The 17307-nt window shown below is 36.9% G+C and overlaps 1 long non-coding RNA gene across 1 annotated transcript; it reads right to left on the reverse strand.

Annotated features, from left to right (window-relative positions):
* Window positions 1–7827: 7827 nt before the first annotated feature.
* LOC147915386 (uncharacterized) lies at window positions 7828–13322 on the reverse strand. Its single transcript, XR_015553893.1, has 3 exons — window positions 11324–13322; window positions 11082–11172; window positions 7828–8610 (listed from the first exon to the last, which is right to left on the reverse strand). It is a non-coding gene; the product is annotated as an uncharacterized LOC147915386 (long non-coding RNA).
* Window positions 13323–17307: the final 3985 nt, after the last annotated feature.

Here is a 17307-nt window from a genome sequence, read left to right on the forward strand (position 1 = left end):
GTTCTAAAATTATATGAATATGTGCTGAGAAGATAGTCTGTAAAAAGAGATAATAATAAATGGAAAATAGATACAATTAACCACGCAATTTGGGTGACAATGACCTTCTTTTCATTCCCAGAACATTACAGTAAATTATTATTATTTTTTCCCTAATTTTCTACACATTGCCTTGATAAGATAAAGAAAACTAAGGTAGAAAAAAAATCACTAGTAAGAAGAGAAATGACCAGATATTTACATGGCAATAGAAGCGATCTTCATGTCAAATTGCTAGTATCTGAGAGCTGCCTCAGCAAGATGTTACTGTTTTTAAAGGCAGCACAATATCTGGCCATAAAACCAAAGCTCTTCCCTATCTTTACTTTCCACCTTGGTAATTCACACAATATGCCAACGCCAGGCAGGCTCTCAGCACTGCATCCATTCGGGGCTTTCATAATTAGGAAAGAAAAGGTGGCACATTCAAAGGTGAGCCACAAAGATTATTAAGGAGTTGGAAAAGAAGCCCAATTTGAAAAGGTTAAATGAGATGGAATTTTTTTTTTTTTAGCCTGGGGGAAAGTAAGTAGAGATGCCAGTTAGTAGTGATTTCTATTACGTACAGTGTTATTAAACAGATGAAGGTGACTATTCTCCATTGTCAGTGAGGAAGGAGCAAGGGAAAAATTGCTTATGCTATAGCCATGAGGACTTATTTTAGATAAGGGGAATAGATTTCTTATTTTATGGTTTTGCGCCATGATTGCAGTTACTTACCATTAGATTAGGTCAAAATGTAGTTTTCAAAAGGTACTTTACCAATGAATAACTAATAATGTTAACCTTTATTAAATTCTTATTATGGGCCGTGTACCATACCGTGCACTTTATATACATTATGTCTTTTAATTTTCATATGAACTTTTCAAGAAATGTATTTTTATCCCCATTTTATAGATGTGAAAAGTAAGGCTTACAGATATTAACTACCGTGACTATTTAGTGGAGTCAGTTTTCAAACCCAGATCTGCCCGACTTCAAAAGCCATGCCCCTGAGCACCATAATGTACAACTTCCCCGCTGTTTCGGCTGTTTCCTTGTGTAGGTCTGTTAATAGTTCTTTGATTTTGTTCCTCAACAATATTATGTAAAACAGATTTACTGTAATAAGTAAACCACAGAAAATGTAAACAAATAACTTACTTTGCCTTTTTTCTTGACATAAGGAGACCAATGTGATCTTATTGAAGAAGAGCCCACTACAAAAGTTCCATGTGGTTCTGAGGGTTGCAGACTAGGTCCCCTGGGATCTTCATCACTGCCCCTCACTCTGCCTTCACTTTTACTGATTCTGCCACTTAAGATAAAAAGTGGAAGGTGGGAATGTATATCGGAATCGTGGGTCCTAATAGAGAGGGTTTGTAACTCAAGGGCTCTTGGATGCCTTATGAAAGTGTCTAAGAAGGAGAAGTTGTTCAGAAAGATATATGAAATCCCTGAAAGTCAGTGTCACCTCCTTGTACAAGGCCTAAGTAAGTAACTAAATTCAAGCTGCACATGATGTTGCTGTGAAAATTTACATGAGTTTCCATGGCTGTATCTGACTATATTTGAGAATCTGATTCAAGGTAGGTAAATCAGGAATATAAAGAGAGAGGGAAGAGACGCAACATAAGAAATGCTATCTAAATCTTCACCATATCACCATAATTTATATTAGGAAAGTGCTAACCCCTTAAAGTATATGTTTATATAATGTAGATGACAACATTAATGAAGTTTGGAAACTCATGCAGACTCGGAATGGTTATTCACATTTCCTACTACTTTTATTGTTTTCTGACCACCCTCCTGGGAAGAACCCCGTAGGTCTAGCAGGAGGTTTCCCAGGGGCTTGAGTTCAGCATAAGATGGGCCACTTTGTACAGTGTGCAGATGTATACTCCAAATTCTAGATTGTGCTGACTTCCTCATCCTGAGGCTATGCCTTGATTCTGTGGTTGTGGTGCATGGAACAGGGGCATCATCCTGCCAGCAATCCAAGTCAGAGAATCAGGGCAAATAATGCAGAGCATCTTACCAAATTGGATCCAGGGTGTGAGGTCAAGCAGCCAATGCCAAAGAATATCATCTGAGGATATTTGAATAAATCTGAAAGAAAAAGTCTACAGGAATGGTCCAAGAGCATATACATCGACTGAATTCTTGCCAGACCTGTTTCATCACATCACGTAAGAGAGTTCTACTCAAGTCTTCAATGGCATTGAAATTTCATATATCTGATTTCCATTGGCTCACATGTGATTTTCCTAATTTCCCCTTTATCTTCCTCCTGTCTCACTTGGAAGAAGATATACTGAAAAATGGAATCTACTATTCTAATGCTTGCCATTACCTTTCTCATTTGGCAACCAATCTGACAGGACCTTGATCTTGATCAGTCTTGCAAGTATGCAGATTAAACACCCCCAAATTATTTCCAGGATCATCAGCATCTTTAACATTGCTCAGTAGAATTGCTAATTATCCCTGATAAGCTGCCTCTTTAATTGTCCACAGTCTCTAGAAAACTTGCACAATTCTGATAGTCTTCACCTTCATCCTGGCTACCCTCTCTCTCTCAGCAAAACTGTACTTCATCTTATTTTATTAAAAAAAAAATAGGCCCTCAAGCCTGAAGTCCTTCAACTTTGAGACTCTAAGTCTGTATCTTCCAAGATTTTACCTCTTTTGTCTCCAAAGAAGAGTGACTCATCCTCTCAAAAGGAGCCTTCCACCTGCACACTGAGTCCCATAACCATCCTCCTCCTTGGAGACCTTGCTCCAGCAACTAACCTCATCCTTTCCAGATCTTTAACCCCTCATCCTGCATTCCTCTTTCCTGTGATGTATAAACATGGTGAAGTATCACCCATATTTCTAAAAACACCTCTTCCTCATGGAAGAACTCTTTGTATCTCTTTCTGTTTTAGCCAAGCTTCCAAAATTTTTTATTGAGTCCACTGTCTTCTCTCTCATTCTCCTTACCTCAGCTCAACATATTCTGCATTATTTTCTCATCAATCCACTGAAACTATACTCTCTAAGATTACCAACATCCTCCTAGATGCTCAATCCAATGGCTACTTGTAAACCTCATCTGACACAATTTCTCTGTGGTGTTTCACACTCCTTCCTTTTTGAAACGTGGTTTCCCTAATTCCATTTTCTCATTTGTTTCCAAGATCTCTGGCTGTTCCTTATCGGTCACGAATTTCAGATCCTCTTTCTCTGCTTTACTCCTAAGATTTTAGAGAACCTCAGGATTCTATCTCTGGTTTCTTTCCATCTCCTTTCTTCTTTATAGTGTACTCAATCATCTTTTCTAGTCTCTTGACCTCAATAACCACAGGGCAGCTGATGGCTCCCAAAACTTCACGCTTACCCTTGTTCTCTCTTCTGAGAACCAGAAATGGATATCTGATTGCCTATGTAATCACCATTTGGGTATTTTACCTATATTTCAAAATCAATGAGTCATATTTTAAAGTTTAGGATGCTTCTTATATGGGAACAATAAGGTGAAGAGAAGTGGAGCTAGATAAGCATATGATCCTTCTAAGACCAAAATTGGAAGTTTGAATAAAGAATATAAATTTGAACTTGTGGCGGTTTGATTTATGCCATAAATGAATCAATTATACTCCTATATGAAAGAAGAAAAAATGACTATAAATGGATTGAGTGCACGCTTGTGCAAAGCTTACCGATCAGATTAAAACAAACTGTCAATGCAAGCGTGGTTGATTCCCATGCTGTGTGAGCATTGGGAGAGTTGAAGGTAGCACTTATTTCCCACTCCCCGTTTTTCCACAGAAAAGAGAGAATGCACACAGCATTCTCAGGAGAGAACAGTATGGGATAAACAATTACTTTCTGTCGCCTGACAACAAATCCTCAGGTCTGGAAAAAGAGCTGATTTGATAGGTGAATTTTGGAGAAAGGACTGAGCATGGTTGTCTGCTCAGACCTCTCTCTATCTATCTCCGTTTCTCTCCCTCTCTCCCTCCTACATCTGCCCACCTATGAGAAGGGCAAAGTCTCTCCCTCCCTCTTGCATCTGCCTGCTTGCAGAAGGGCAAAGTCTTATCTGGTCTACTCACTTGAAGTTCTGGGGGATAAATTCTATTTAGAGGGATTATTAGGAAACCCCTTGAGGCTGTCCAACCCAGGTTATATTATTAATTAAACTAATATTATGAACTTCATATGTTTGATTTCCAAATGACTATTATTTTTAAAATTTGGAAAGAGAAGAAGGGAGAATTATTTATTCACTTTCAAAATGCTAACACATTAGTAATGATTAAATGTGATCAGGTGTTCTTAAACTTGTGGCTTTGGAACTTTCTCAAAATACATTTCTCTTTAATCTCTTATTAAATCACAAATATTAATTATTTATTTTAATTCTCTAAAAAAGAATAATTCATTTATATGGGTTAGGTAAAATTTTTATGTTCCACATATTTATTATATCTTTTTAAAAAGATTTATAATCATATAAGATATTACATGATAATTAAATGAAAAGATTCAAAATATCTAGCATTGTTCCATGAAAGGAGAATATTATCTATCCTTGAAATATTTTGAAAATTGGTATCTTTGATGTAACACAAATATTAATGTGTATGGAAAAGACATCTTATGTTCATTAATTGGAAGACTTAAGATTATTAAAATGGCAATACTCCCCAAGGAATCTATAGATTTGGTGCAATCCCTTTCAAAATCCCAATGACATTTTCTGCAGAAATAGAAAAACCGATCCTAAAATTCATAAAGAATTACAAGGGACTCTGAAGAGCCTAAACAATTTTGGACAGAGTTGGGAAACTCACACTTCCTGACTTTAAAACTTACTACAAAGCTCTAAGTAATCCAAAAAGTGTGGTACTGGCATAAGGATGGGCATATAGATCAATGGAATAGAGTTGAGAATCCAGAAGTAAGCTCATACATCTATGGTCAATTGATTTTTGATAAGGCTTCTGTGACTGTTTAATGGGGAAAGAATAGTCTCTTCAACAAATGGTACTGGGACAACTGGATATCCACATGCAAAAGAATGAAGTTGCACCCTTACCTCATACCATATACTAAAATTAACTCAAAATTGATCCAAGACCTTAAAAGTTAGAACTATAAAACTCTTAGAGAAAACTATAGGGGGAAATCTTCATGACCTCGTATTTGGTAACGGTTTCTTAGATGTGATATCAAAAGCACAAGCAACAAACGAAGAAATAGATAAATTGAACTTAATCAAAATTAAAAATTTTGTACTTCAAGGGACACTATTAAGAGAGTGAAAAGACAAACAACAAAGCGGAGGAAAATATTTGCAGATCATATATCTGATAAGCATCTGGTATCGGGACTACATAAAGAATGCTGCAAATTCAATAACAAAAAGACAAACACAAGGAAAAAAATGGGCAGAGAACTTAGGCATTTCTTCTCTAAAGAAGACATACAAATGGACACTAACTCATGAAAAGATGCTCAACATTAGTCATTAGAGAAATGCAAATCAAAACCACATGAGATAACACTTTACACCTGCTGGGATGACTAGAATTAAAAAAAAGGAAAATAACAAGTATGGGTGATCATGTGGAGAAATTGGAGTCCTCATATATTGCTGGTGGGAACGAGAAGTTGTGCAACTGCTGTGGAAAACAGTTTGATAGTTCCTCATAAAGTTAAACATAGAATTACCATGTGATTCCACTCAAAGGTATATACCCTAAAGAATTAAAGACATGTGTTCAAACAAGACATGTTGTACATGAATGTTACTAGCAGCACTATTCACAATAGCCAAAAGGTGGAAACAATCTAAATGTCCAAGAGCAATGAATGGATAAACAACTTGTGGTATATCCGTACAATGGAATATTACTCAGCCATAATAGGGAATGGAGTTCTGATATATCTACAACATGGATGAACCTTGAAAATATTATGGTAACTGAAAGAAGCCAGACACAAGAGGCCACATACTGTATGAGTCCATTCATATTAAATCTACAGAGTAGGAAAATTAATAGAGATAGAAAGCAGATTAGTGGTTGCCAGGGGCTGTGGGTGGAGAGCATGTGGATTTAATGGATATGGGTTTTCCTTTCGGGATGATAAAAACATTCTGGAACTAGATAATGGTGGTGGTTTCACAACATCCAATGCCATTGAATTTACCCTTTTAAATGGGTAAAATGCTAAATTTTATATTATGTGTGTTTTACTACAATAAAAAAAATTGTGTGTGAACAGGATTTGAGATTCATATAATCAGATAGAGCGATAACTTCTTTTATCTGGTTAAGGAAATATAATGAAAAAATGTTCAATCATATTTAGGTAACACTGAACTCTTCATATTATTATTTCTTATCCATGCTGTAATAAACTAGTTGTTTTACAAACAGCTCCGGAAATTGGAGGGACCTAGAATAGAAAAAATAAAAATGTGTTCAAGGTTCATATCTTGAAATCACAGAAAACACATTACAATATTGGAAAAAGCATGAATGGTCAGACTGTCTTTGAAGTTCACATGTTTAGTTAGCTATTGTTTCAATATTTATGCTCTATTGTTGAAATGAAACCACTAGTGATTTCCTAGGGCAAGGATTATGTATGTAAGCTTTGGAAGAGGAGAGAAAAGGAGCTATTCAGCAACATATGTAGTTTTTAAATATAGATTTATAAGCAAAAATGTTTTTGTATACATGAAAGACATCTTCTATGAAATTAACTTTTCATTTTCTTATCAAGGAAGGCTAAAATGTTTCATTCCTTGTAAAACACATTGAGAAAACATTTGTTCTGACTGACTGTTGATTAATTTCTGCGTAACATGCTGATTATTTTTAGGAGAAAAAACTTTTTTTAATGAACAAATTGAGTTCGTATTAATTAGACTTCATCAGTGTGGCTTATCCTCTCATCCAATTCTGCTCTTTTAAATTTCACTAACTGCAGGTTCCCAATTACTAACTCCATCTTGTAAACACACAATATGTCATATCTCAGCTGCTGTTATGAATGGAGTTTTTAGGAACATTCTACTCTGGCAGAGATGTTTTTAATATTCCCATTTCTACTAAGTGGGCACAAAGGCTTGTGTTTTCACATAGAAATAAGCTATGTTCACTTGTTTAGATACCATTTATACAAGAGGGGTGGAAAGCAAAGGCTGTTTATCAGATTTGCCTGATATAAATATCTATATTTTAATTGTAGATTCAGATGAACCTAGTGCAGATATCAATAATTATGAGCACATTTTTGATATAGATGATAGAATGAAATACTCATATAGTATATGGTATATGTATATTAAATACAGTATATGTGTTTAACATGGTAGAAAAAAAGATCTGACTCCTCTGTACTTTTGGGCAAAAGAGAGAATAGTCAATGGCCATATTGTAATGGCCTTGCTTTAGCCAATGAAATTTGAATGAACATAACATCTAGACGGAAGCATTTGAGAACTAGTGGACAAGTCTTCATTAGCCCTTTCTACTACAATGGCAATCAGAAATGCTTCAGCAATCAGAAATGCTCCATGATTATGAGTTCTTATTTGAGGATAACATGGAACCGAGTTTCCACTGAACCAAAAGGAACATGTTGCATAAGTGAGTTTTAAACCATTAAGACTCAGGAATTGTTTGTTCAGTAGCTTAGCTTATCTTTTACCAATACAATATATTATAGACTTAGGTTAAGCAATATGTATAATATGATATGTAACACATAATATGTAAGCATTTATAAATGTACATGAAGTGTTATGATATGTAACAAAATATACATATTCCTATGTTATTGTTTCAGTGGTAATTTTCTTCTCTCCAAGAAATTGGTGTAACCCTATACTAGATTAGGGACGTGTTTACTCTGGTTCCTGTCTATATCCTCTTATTTTGTCATCAAGTTCAGGACAATCCATGGCTCTATTTCTGTGTACCAGTCTGTTCCATACTAATCAACACTAGACGTATTACTTCTTTGTATAAAAGCTGACATATGCATTACAGAGTGTTCTCATTCTTTAAGTCTGAAATTTTGGAAATTTAAATCTATAAATTATAGCTTCAATATTCTATTTAAATTACCCTAGCTGTTTTCTTTTTCTAGTTACTGATATTTCAGAAACTGAAAAATATGACTTTGCTTGTGTTTCTAGAAGTCAGCTGCAGAATGCTTCATGTGGTCTTTTTGCTGTTTCCTTAGGGTTTTGCTATCTTCTTGGGATTTTTGCTGAAAGTTTCATTGTCATAGAACCTTGCAGTTTTTCTTTACTGAAACATCACAGTAGCAATTCTATATTTATGTGTGCAAGCATTTTTTTAATGTCTCTTTCAAGAATTAGCCTGTCACTTCTAGGAGTATCTGTTTTGTTTACTCCTTTGTCTCACAGAGGCCAGAACTAGGCCTGTCACGTAGCAGGTTTTTAATAAATATTTAATGATAAATGACTGAAAGAACTTTCCAAAGTTGATTTCTTCTCAGCTGTGTGATTTTTTCCTCCTCCCAGGACCACTTTTGTTTACATGAGACTTTAGTGAAAACCTACAGAAGAAAGAATAGCATGATTAGTCTAAGGGCTCTATTTTCCCTCCCTCCATCCCACCTGATTTCATCTGGCACATGATAGCAACATAATTGAGGCATGCATGTGGTTCTGAATACAAAGCACATAAAACCATGTAAATCACTTCATTTTGTAACTTTTTTATGATTGTGATTTATGGTGGTGATGGTGAGACTGGGTGCCAGGAGGGAGTGTTGCATTTGTAATTAGAAAGGGAAACAGATGTTGAAGCCTTCGTCTTAAATGATGTTTCCATTTTAATAGTCCTCATTGCTCACTGATCATTTTCTATTTCACCTATTGAAATTCACACTGAAAAGATCTGGGTCTCTAGATAATGCTCACCATATGAGGGCTCTGCTACAGTGGAGCACTGAAAAATTTTTGATTCATTACGCTTCTAAAACAAGACCCTCAAAGATCCCATGTGTAAAGGCACAGCAACAGAAACAAATTTAAAAATTCTTTTTGGAGCCAAAGCATGGGATGTATAATCATGTTTACACACTGACTTTCTGACTCTGTGTTATTACAGAATTTACCTAGCTTATTAGCCTCACCAACATCCACTTTTTCCAGCTGATCAAAGGAGAGAAGAAAGAAACCTGCATCCTAAATCAACCTAACTCTGTTCAAAGATAAACATTGCTGGAGTAATCAAGTGTATCTCAGCACACCGAGTTATGTGATGAAAAATACCCTTTGTGCTCTCCTCATGGTGTCCCCCAAACAGAGCGTGGGGCACACAGGCTGATCTGATGGGGGCTGAGCAGCTTTGGTTACTTCTATTTTGCTGACACTGACACCTGGGCAGTAGAAAGGTTGTGATACTGTTGATTTTAGCTCAGTCAGGATTTATAAGAGAATGGTGTCATTGAGTAGAAACGGCTATGAAAATAGGGGGACTACCAGAAATAGCGTTAGGCCTATTCATCTCTCCCTCTGTTTCCTTCATGCTGCTCCCATCCCGACCTTGAATATGGTGCAGTATAGATACGTCTGATTGAAATTGGAAGGAACTTGAGTGACTGCCAATATGTCTAAGTGGGGAGACTAGAGAACAAACAGATGCCTGTCTTACCACCCAGAACACATCATGAGGGCAGGCACTATGTCTATTCTGTTTGTCACTATATCTGCAGTGCCTAGTACAGTAAATGGCAGATGGTAGGAGCTCAGTAATTAATTAAGTATTATCAGGGTGTCTAACATACCAGCAATGTTACTCAATAATAAATTGTTCTTTGCTAGTTGTGAACATCGAGTCAAGTAGACCCAGGCTTGGGTGTTGACTCGATTTTTAGGCCCAATAAAGCACTAAAAATATGTAGACCCAGATCTCAGATGCAAATCTGCAGACAAGCTTCTGTTGCCTTGAAGAAAAAACACAATTTTTGTCTGGTTTCACCAATGGAAATGATTGTCTACATCTGAACCTGAACGAGCCAGTCTGCTCCTTCTTCAGACAGAATGCTGCTCTTAAGAAGGAATAACATCAGCCAGTGAGCAAATGGAACTACATATGAGATAGGAAATTCAGGTAATGAATTACAGAGATGCCTTGAACAAATCTGCTTTGATGTGACACTGGAGTGCTGGGGGCAATAAGATGTTGGCTAAGCCCATTTGATAAAGCTTATGGAAAGACAAACTTAACCTTCTAGTGTATGAGCCTGGATAAATGTGTGAGGGTGTGCACATCACTCTTTGATCAGTTAATGGAATCCCCACTAAAACACATTTTCATCCCCAAATGCTTGTTAGTCAAGTTTTTCACCTTTTGCTTTACATTCTTTCACAATGGCCCTTGACTACATGGAGTCACTCTCCATTCTACTTCAAAGAGAGGTGTATTTTTATTTTCCCTATTGTGCACAGAAGAAGAAGAAGAAAAAGCTTTTAAATGGAGCATTGCAAATTGGCCTAGAATATATATCATTGTGTAGAAGAATGATTGTGTACAAGAGCAGACCTGTAAAATCCCCTCCATTTTAAGGGAGATGTTCTCAATTGAAGAAATTTCCCAAGCTCTATATCTCTCCATAGGGATGAGTGTCATTCTTCCTCTGATAAAGAGACATTTATCAGGTGACACATCAATTTTCAATTAATCAGAACTCCAATTTTTTAGACAATGAGGGCTTCATTTTATTTCTATAAATAAACTTGAAGAATAAATCCCTAGTTCGTAGATGACTCTAATGCTGTAAGCAAAATATTTCAGTGCAAACTACACGAAGCTAGCCTCAAACTTGATAATAAATCGAGGTTTCTTCAAATTAGGGTACTGAGCTCATTCTTCCCAAGTATTGTCACTGTCACTTTATTTATATTTAGATGCTGTAGTTGTAGCTTGTGAGTAGCTAACAAGAATAAGGGATCCAGCATAAGAGTGCTGGCTTTTGTTGGAAGATGGTAAAGCCCGAGGTCCTAGTTTCCATATACCTACCTTTGAGTTAATAGGATGTGGATCAAAAAAGAGGCCGGATGACTTGTCTTCGGGGTTCTGAGGAAAAACCTCTGCTTAGGAAGATATATCACTTAGGAAGAAAAAGCAAAATTGGGTTATAATTCAGAGATCTTTTGCTCTACTTATTCCTATACTCCCATCTGAATTTTTTAATAGTCATGATGATCAGATTTGGACAGGCAGTGTCATTTTTGCATGAGACAATCTGGTGTCTGTCTCACCTGGTGGGTCAATGCCTCTTCATTAGCACCCACACTGCTGTGCAGGGTACAGTGTGTGGCAGCTGGGCATCTGCAGGTGATGGCTTCCAGGTGTTAGCCTACAGGAAATCTCTGAAAGTCAATGCAAACGTCAGAGCTCTAGACATTTAGCTGCAAAAGCTTTCCAGGCGAGGTCATGGTTTGGGTACTTTTAGAGAAGCCCAAGAGAAACTTGGAAAGTTCTGCCATGTTGTCCCAGAGGGAGAGCTGATGAAAGTTTGCTTCACTGTGGAAATAGATTTCACACACACAAAATGCCCACTGCGCCTCGAGGCAAAAAGTAGAATTTAAAGCATGAGTTTGAAGGAAAATAAAAACTATCTCTTGAATGTTGTCTGCACATGGCAGGTAAATGAGTCTTTTCTAAGAGAAGGCCCCTTTGTCTCTTGGTAAGTCAGCATTTATTCCTTCATGCTCAGTGACAAGAAGTTTCCCCCTTCCAAAATCCAAGCCATCTGCTATTAGCAACATAATCAATCCTAGCCAATAAATCACCCCACCCAATGTTCTTGACAGCACAAATTCTGTAGTACGTTAAAACATTATAATAAATGACAACATGATATGATCTATGAGGCCTCTTAGTGCTATCCACTTCATGCAGCTGGGAAAATTATGGCCTCCAAAATCTTCATAATTTTGAGCACTTATGTTTGTTGAACAGACTTCTAAAAATGCGTCAATTTTGTGGGACTTTAAAACGACTCACCCATGGAAGAAGCCCTCAGCTTTTCTTGAAAGAAGACATTGGGATCAAAATGTCTTCTTAATTGTTTCTATAGCCACGCAGTCAGAGAGTTAACAAAAGTCAGCAATCTGGAAGCTAGCTAATAATGCCAAATGATTTCTTTTAGTAGAAAGTAAAAAGTATTTTTAGCATGGCTTATTTTGTATATAGTTCTATTTCTCAAGGTTATGTTTTACAAATGAGACAAATTGTCTCACTGCCCTTTGCTGTGAGACAATATACAGTGGCTTGCAAAAATTAAGCCATTAATATCCTCAGTCTCCTTAGGGTGAACAAGTTGGGAGCATTCTATTTAAAAAATACGGAATCAATGTACTGCATCCACCACTCCCCACAATGGCCACAATGATAAAGTGTTTTGTGCAGAATTGCACTGCATGACTCGTTATGAACTTTCTTGATTATTTCTTCACCAGGTAACTTTTCTTGAAAATCCACCAAACTTCTGCAATAAAAATAGCATATGGTGATTCACAACACCAGAAATGATATCCTGTGTAGACTTATGAAAAACCCTCGGGAGACTAGTGCATTAACTCTTATCAGTAATAGAGAAGACATGAAATATTTAAAGGGAGATATAAATAGGAACCTGTAAGTCATCACTAGGCACATAATATTATAGATGGCTTAAAGATTTGTTTTAGTCCAACTCTGGCATTTCCCCTGCCATGGTGACAGTTAGAGTGTCAATTATGTTGTACAGGTATGCTGCATCAGGAAAACATTATTCAAGAGAGAGCTAAAGCCCATCTAGTGTGCAAGATGTTGAAATTACAAACTATTTGGGGAGCAAATTTCAAAACTATAAAATATAGCATAAGTGGTAAAGCTGAGAGGAAGTTGTGTTCTTATGCAAGACTAGATATTTATATACTGAAATCTACGTAATTCATATGTCATGTTATTTATTGTCTAAGTATACACAAACACTTAGGGTCATCTACACATAAAGCCATTCTGACGATCCAGAGCACTAAAATTCAGTGCATGATTCTAGAGATTTTTCTCTTGAGTGGCAAACTGTCTAACTTCTAAAATATCTTCAAAGGATGTTTCTCGGAATAGCCCTGGCTGATTCACTCCAGCATCCTTCATCACTTGTCAATCAATAAATCATTTAATCAATCAATCATCAATCAATCGGAACTAGGTATTCTCATAAACAATCACTGTAGGGTTTTTGCATTTCGTCAACCAGGCAAATTCAAAAAAAACACAAATTGAGAATTGACATATAGTTGCTAACATTTTATTTACAAATAGGAATTTAAATAACAGAAACGACCAGTACTGTGTGCTATTACCAGTGCTTAATGAAGAAATTATATTTTAACATCAAAAAAGAAATAGGCACATATTTCAGATTAAAATATCATCCTTTCCAAGAGTGAAGAGTTGGGACCTTACACTGATAATATATGTTTATGCATGCACACACACAGACTTAGCCAGCCCTGGTGGTCTAGAGGTTAAGCTTTGGGGTTGTCACTGCCCAGGTTTCCCATCAGGGAAGCGCACCACCCATCTATACTGTGACAGCTGTGTGATGCTGAAAGTTATTCCACCAGCAGGCAGGGTCACCCATGGTGGACAGGTTTCAGTGGAGCCTCTAGTCTTAAGAGCCACTGGGAAGAAGGACCTGGCCACCCACTTCTGAAAAAATGGGCTAAGAAAACCCTATGAATAGCAGCAGACCCTTGTCTGATTAGCACCAAAGGTGAGAGGATGCTGCAAAAAGACCAGGCAGGGTTCCACTCTGCTGTACACAGGGTCGCTAGGAGTCAGAATGGACTCGATGACACTAACAACAACAACACAGAGTTACACACAAACGTACATACATACATATAACTATCCTTTTATTTTATAGATTCTAAATCACCAATCATTCCTTATATTATCAAAATTTGGTAGATTGGGAAGGTCTGGGCATAATTCCAACCTGGGATAATCCCCTATACAGCCATAGGGTGATAATGTGAGAGATTTCCCAGTTATAATTCTATCCTAAAACATTGGCTAAAAGAGAATCTTGGGTTTTGATGCGTGCCAATTAAGTTACTGTATCTCAGCTCCAAACCCGCCCCTCTATAGTAAATGTATTGTGATGCCCATGCTGGGACTCTGCAAACCATGTTTCTGCTTTGCCAGCTTGCTCAGCCAATAGGGGGCGCTAAGGGGGGGGGCGGGAATGAAAGGCTATAGAGGAAAACAATGAACTTTTGCCTCCCTATGTGTTCCCCCAGGAGCTTCCTGTGGGTTTGCTGACTGCTTGCCCTGAGCATCACTCCAGCAATGGGTCTTCACCTGGGAAGTAGCATTTCCTTCTAGTTGAATCTAGACCACAGTTTTTCCAATATTTGTAGAACCAACCTCATCACCCCCCTACCAGCGGCCTGGTGCCCCCTCCTCAGGGGTCTGGGTCCTAGGCCCAGGAGGCCCCTCTTCCAAGTTTCCAAATTGTAACAATCCAATCATGTCTTCTTGTTCTCTCAGTCCTAAAGGAAGCGTTCCCGCAGCTACACCTCAATGATACCTTAGAGCAGGGGTTAGCAAACTATAGCTTGTGGGCTGAATCTTGTTGCTACCTGTTTTTGTAAAGAAAGGTTTATTGGGACATACCCAGACTCACCCGTTATGTCTGAGGCTGCTGGTTTCTTGCTTCCAGAGTTGGGTAGCTGTGATGACCTGCAGAGCTCAAACTATTTCCTATCTGGCCCTTTATAGAAAACATTTGCTGATTTCTGACTTAGAGTTCTTTTTTTACCCTTTCCATTACTTAGTTAACAACTTCATAGCTAGTTCGCTGTTTTTTAAAAAATATTAAACTCTCTTTGTTCAAATAACTGGGTGAGGTTTCTGTTTTCAAACTGATACAATATGAAACATTTGCAAATTAACAAGAAATTGGCAAGTAAGAGGACTGCAAAAGAGCCACTGGAAGGAGGTAAACAGAGAAAACAATCATAGTTGCAAACGACCTCCCAGAAGACACCAGCAAATCACCAGACTCTGGAATTACCACATTCCTAATACTAAAGAAAACAGAATGAAAAGTTTTGTACCAAGGAGAAATGATAAATGGTCAAGAGAAACTTTTTAATTGCATATACTAAAATCAGATAAACCTGCAACAGGGATATTTATGAACAAGTGCCATTGCCAGGGAGACAGATACCAACAACAGATCAAAAGAACAACTTTAAAACCAAACTATATTTTAATGAAAGTGAACTGTAGGTTCATTTAGCGTTTCCCTTCACTCTGGCCTAATAATTTTAAATAGATCTTATAAAGGTTGGAAATATGGGCTCAGATTACATCTCCATACAATTTAACATTCCTTTTCTTTATATGGCACATTTTTTGCTTACAAAAAGAAAAATAAAAAGCTATGTAAGGATGAGAAAAGAAATATAGGTATCTACTCATCATTTTTATTCCATCTTTTGACAGGAACCCATTAAGGATATAACTAGTGTGAATAGAATTTCAACATGATATTCCATTAGGCAACTTATTTTTGGCTGCTTATTAAGTAATATTTCCTAATGTACTCTTTTAATGACTAAATCTGGTTTTTCCTACCTGGTACACAAGGAAGGCTTTCTTGACTTTCAAAAGTAAATGTCAGTCACTATAGAGAGATAACAGTTTTGTCTGCCATCTCTGGAGATTTTATTAGCAACATTTCTTTCTATCAGAAATCACTTTTGTAAGATATTAAAGTCTTATTAATATTCTTGGCCTTTAAATACTAGAAGAGTCAGTTAGCCTACCAAGATTTTCCACCAGAATTTGTAGCTGAGTTTTTTATATTTTCTAAAAGCATGTTATTTTGTACACACACATGCATACATACATGTAAACATACACGTACTTCTCAATGGAAAACAACTATTCCTCTTTACTCTGATATTTCTTAACACTTGCTTAATATAAATTGGTAACTGCTTTGTATTTGAATCTTGCCATAGTCTTTAATTATGAAAAAATATATGTGTATGATAGAAGTTTGCATTGGAAGGAAATGTGACAATTGGAGGAAGCTTTGAACATGACTTGGTATTTAGACAACTGAAAAATTATCTGATTTAATGACAGTAAAATCCTGGAGAAAATATTTCTTATGGTATCATTTCTATATCAAGGCTGCCTCTATATCAAGGGTTGACCAACTAGGGATGGTGGGCCAAATCTGGCCCACTGCTTGCTTTTGGAAATAAAGTTTCATTGGAACACAGCTAGGCCCATTTGTTTACATAGTCTATGGCTGCTTTCACACTGCAAGAGCAGAATTGAATAGTTGTGACAGAGATCGTAAGGCTTTCAAAGACTGAAATATTTACCATCTTGCCTTTTGCAGAAGAAGCTAGCTAACCCCAAATAATACGAATACGGTATTGCTGATTATATTGTTTGACCTCAAACTTTATCTGCCTTCTTTCATTAGTCTTCAAAGAACCGAAAGTTGGAAAATGTGAATTTATGCCTTCCCAAGTCTCAACATTTCTAAAATGAATGCATTACCTTTGGAATTCCAATACCTTTGGAATACATTCCATTTCTGATTTTCTTCTGCTGCCTGTCTTGACATCCAAGCAGACTTATTCCCTACTTCTCCCTCGCCATCCATACTCCTTGGTGAGGAAGTCTTTCCCTTTCCACTCCTCATGCATCTTCCTCTTCTCTCTATTCAAACTGGTACAATTTCAATTCCTTTTCTAGACTATTGTAATAACCTCTAATACACTCTACCTCCATGCTTTACCGTCTTAATAATCCATCCCCCTCATTGTAAATAGAACAATCTTGCCAGAATGCAAATCGAACATGTCACTATCTTTACACAATCCTTTTATTGCTTTTCATTATCTTTAAGAGTAGTTCTTAACCTTGTTATCATAGCACATTGATATGAGGAGAGCTGTTCTATGTTTGTTTTATCTAGATAGATAGACAGATCTCACTGGAATTAAAGAACTGAATTTTGAGATTATTTATTTTTTGATGAATAAGAAAGGATTGTGGTTATCCTTCTGTTTACCTTTACTCCCCAGGACTCAGACACATTTTTATTAAGAAAGAGAAAATGGGATAAGTTGCAGTTAGTTCACCTGGAATTATGCATTACTATGGATATGCCCATGGAAGGATGGGGCAGATGGGAATTCTTATGAGAATTGGTGATCTA

This window comes from Ceratotherium simum, chromosome 13 (genome assembly GCF_057802395.1).
Source record: "Ceratotherium simum simum isolate JZ-2026a chromosome 13, ASM5780239v1, whole genome shotgun sequence".
In the NCBI taxonomy this organism is placed as follows: domain Eukaryota; kingdom Metazoa; phylum Chordata; class Mammalia; order Perissodactyla; family Rhinocerotidae; genus Ceratotherium; species Ceratotherium simum.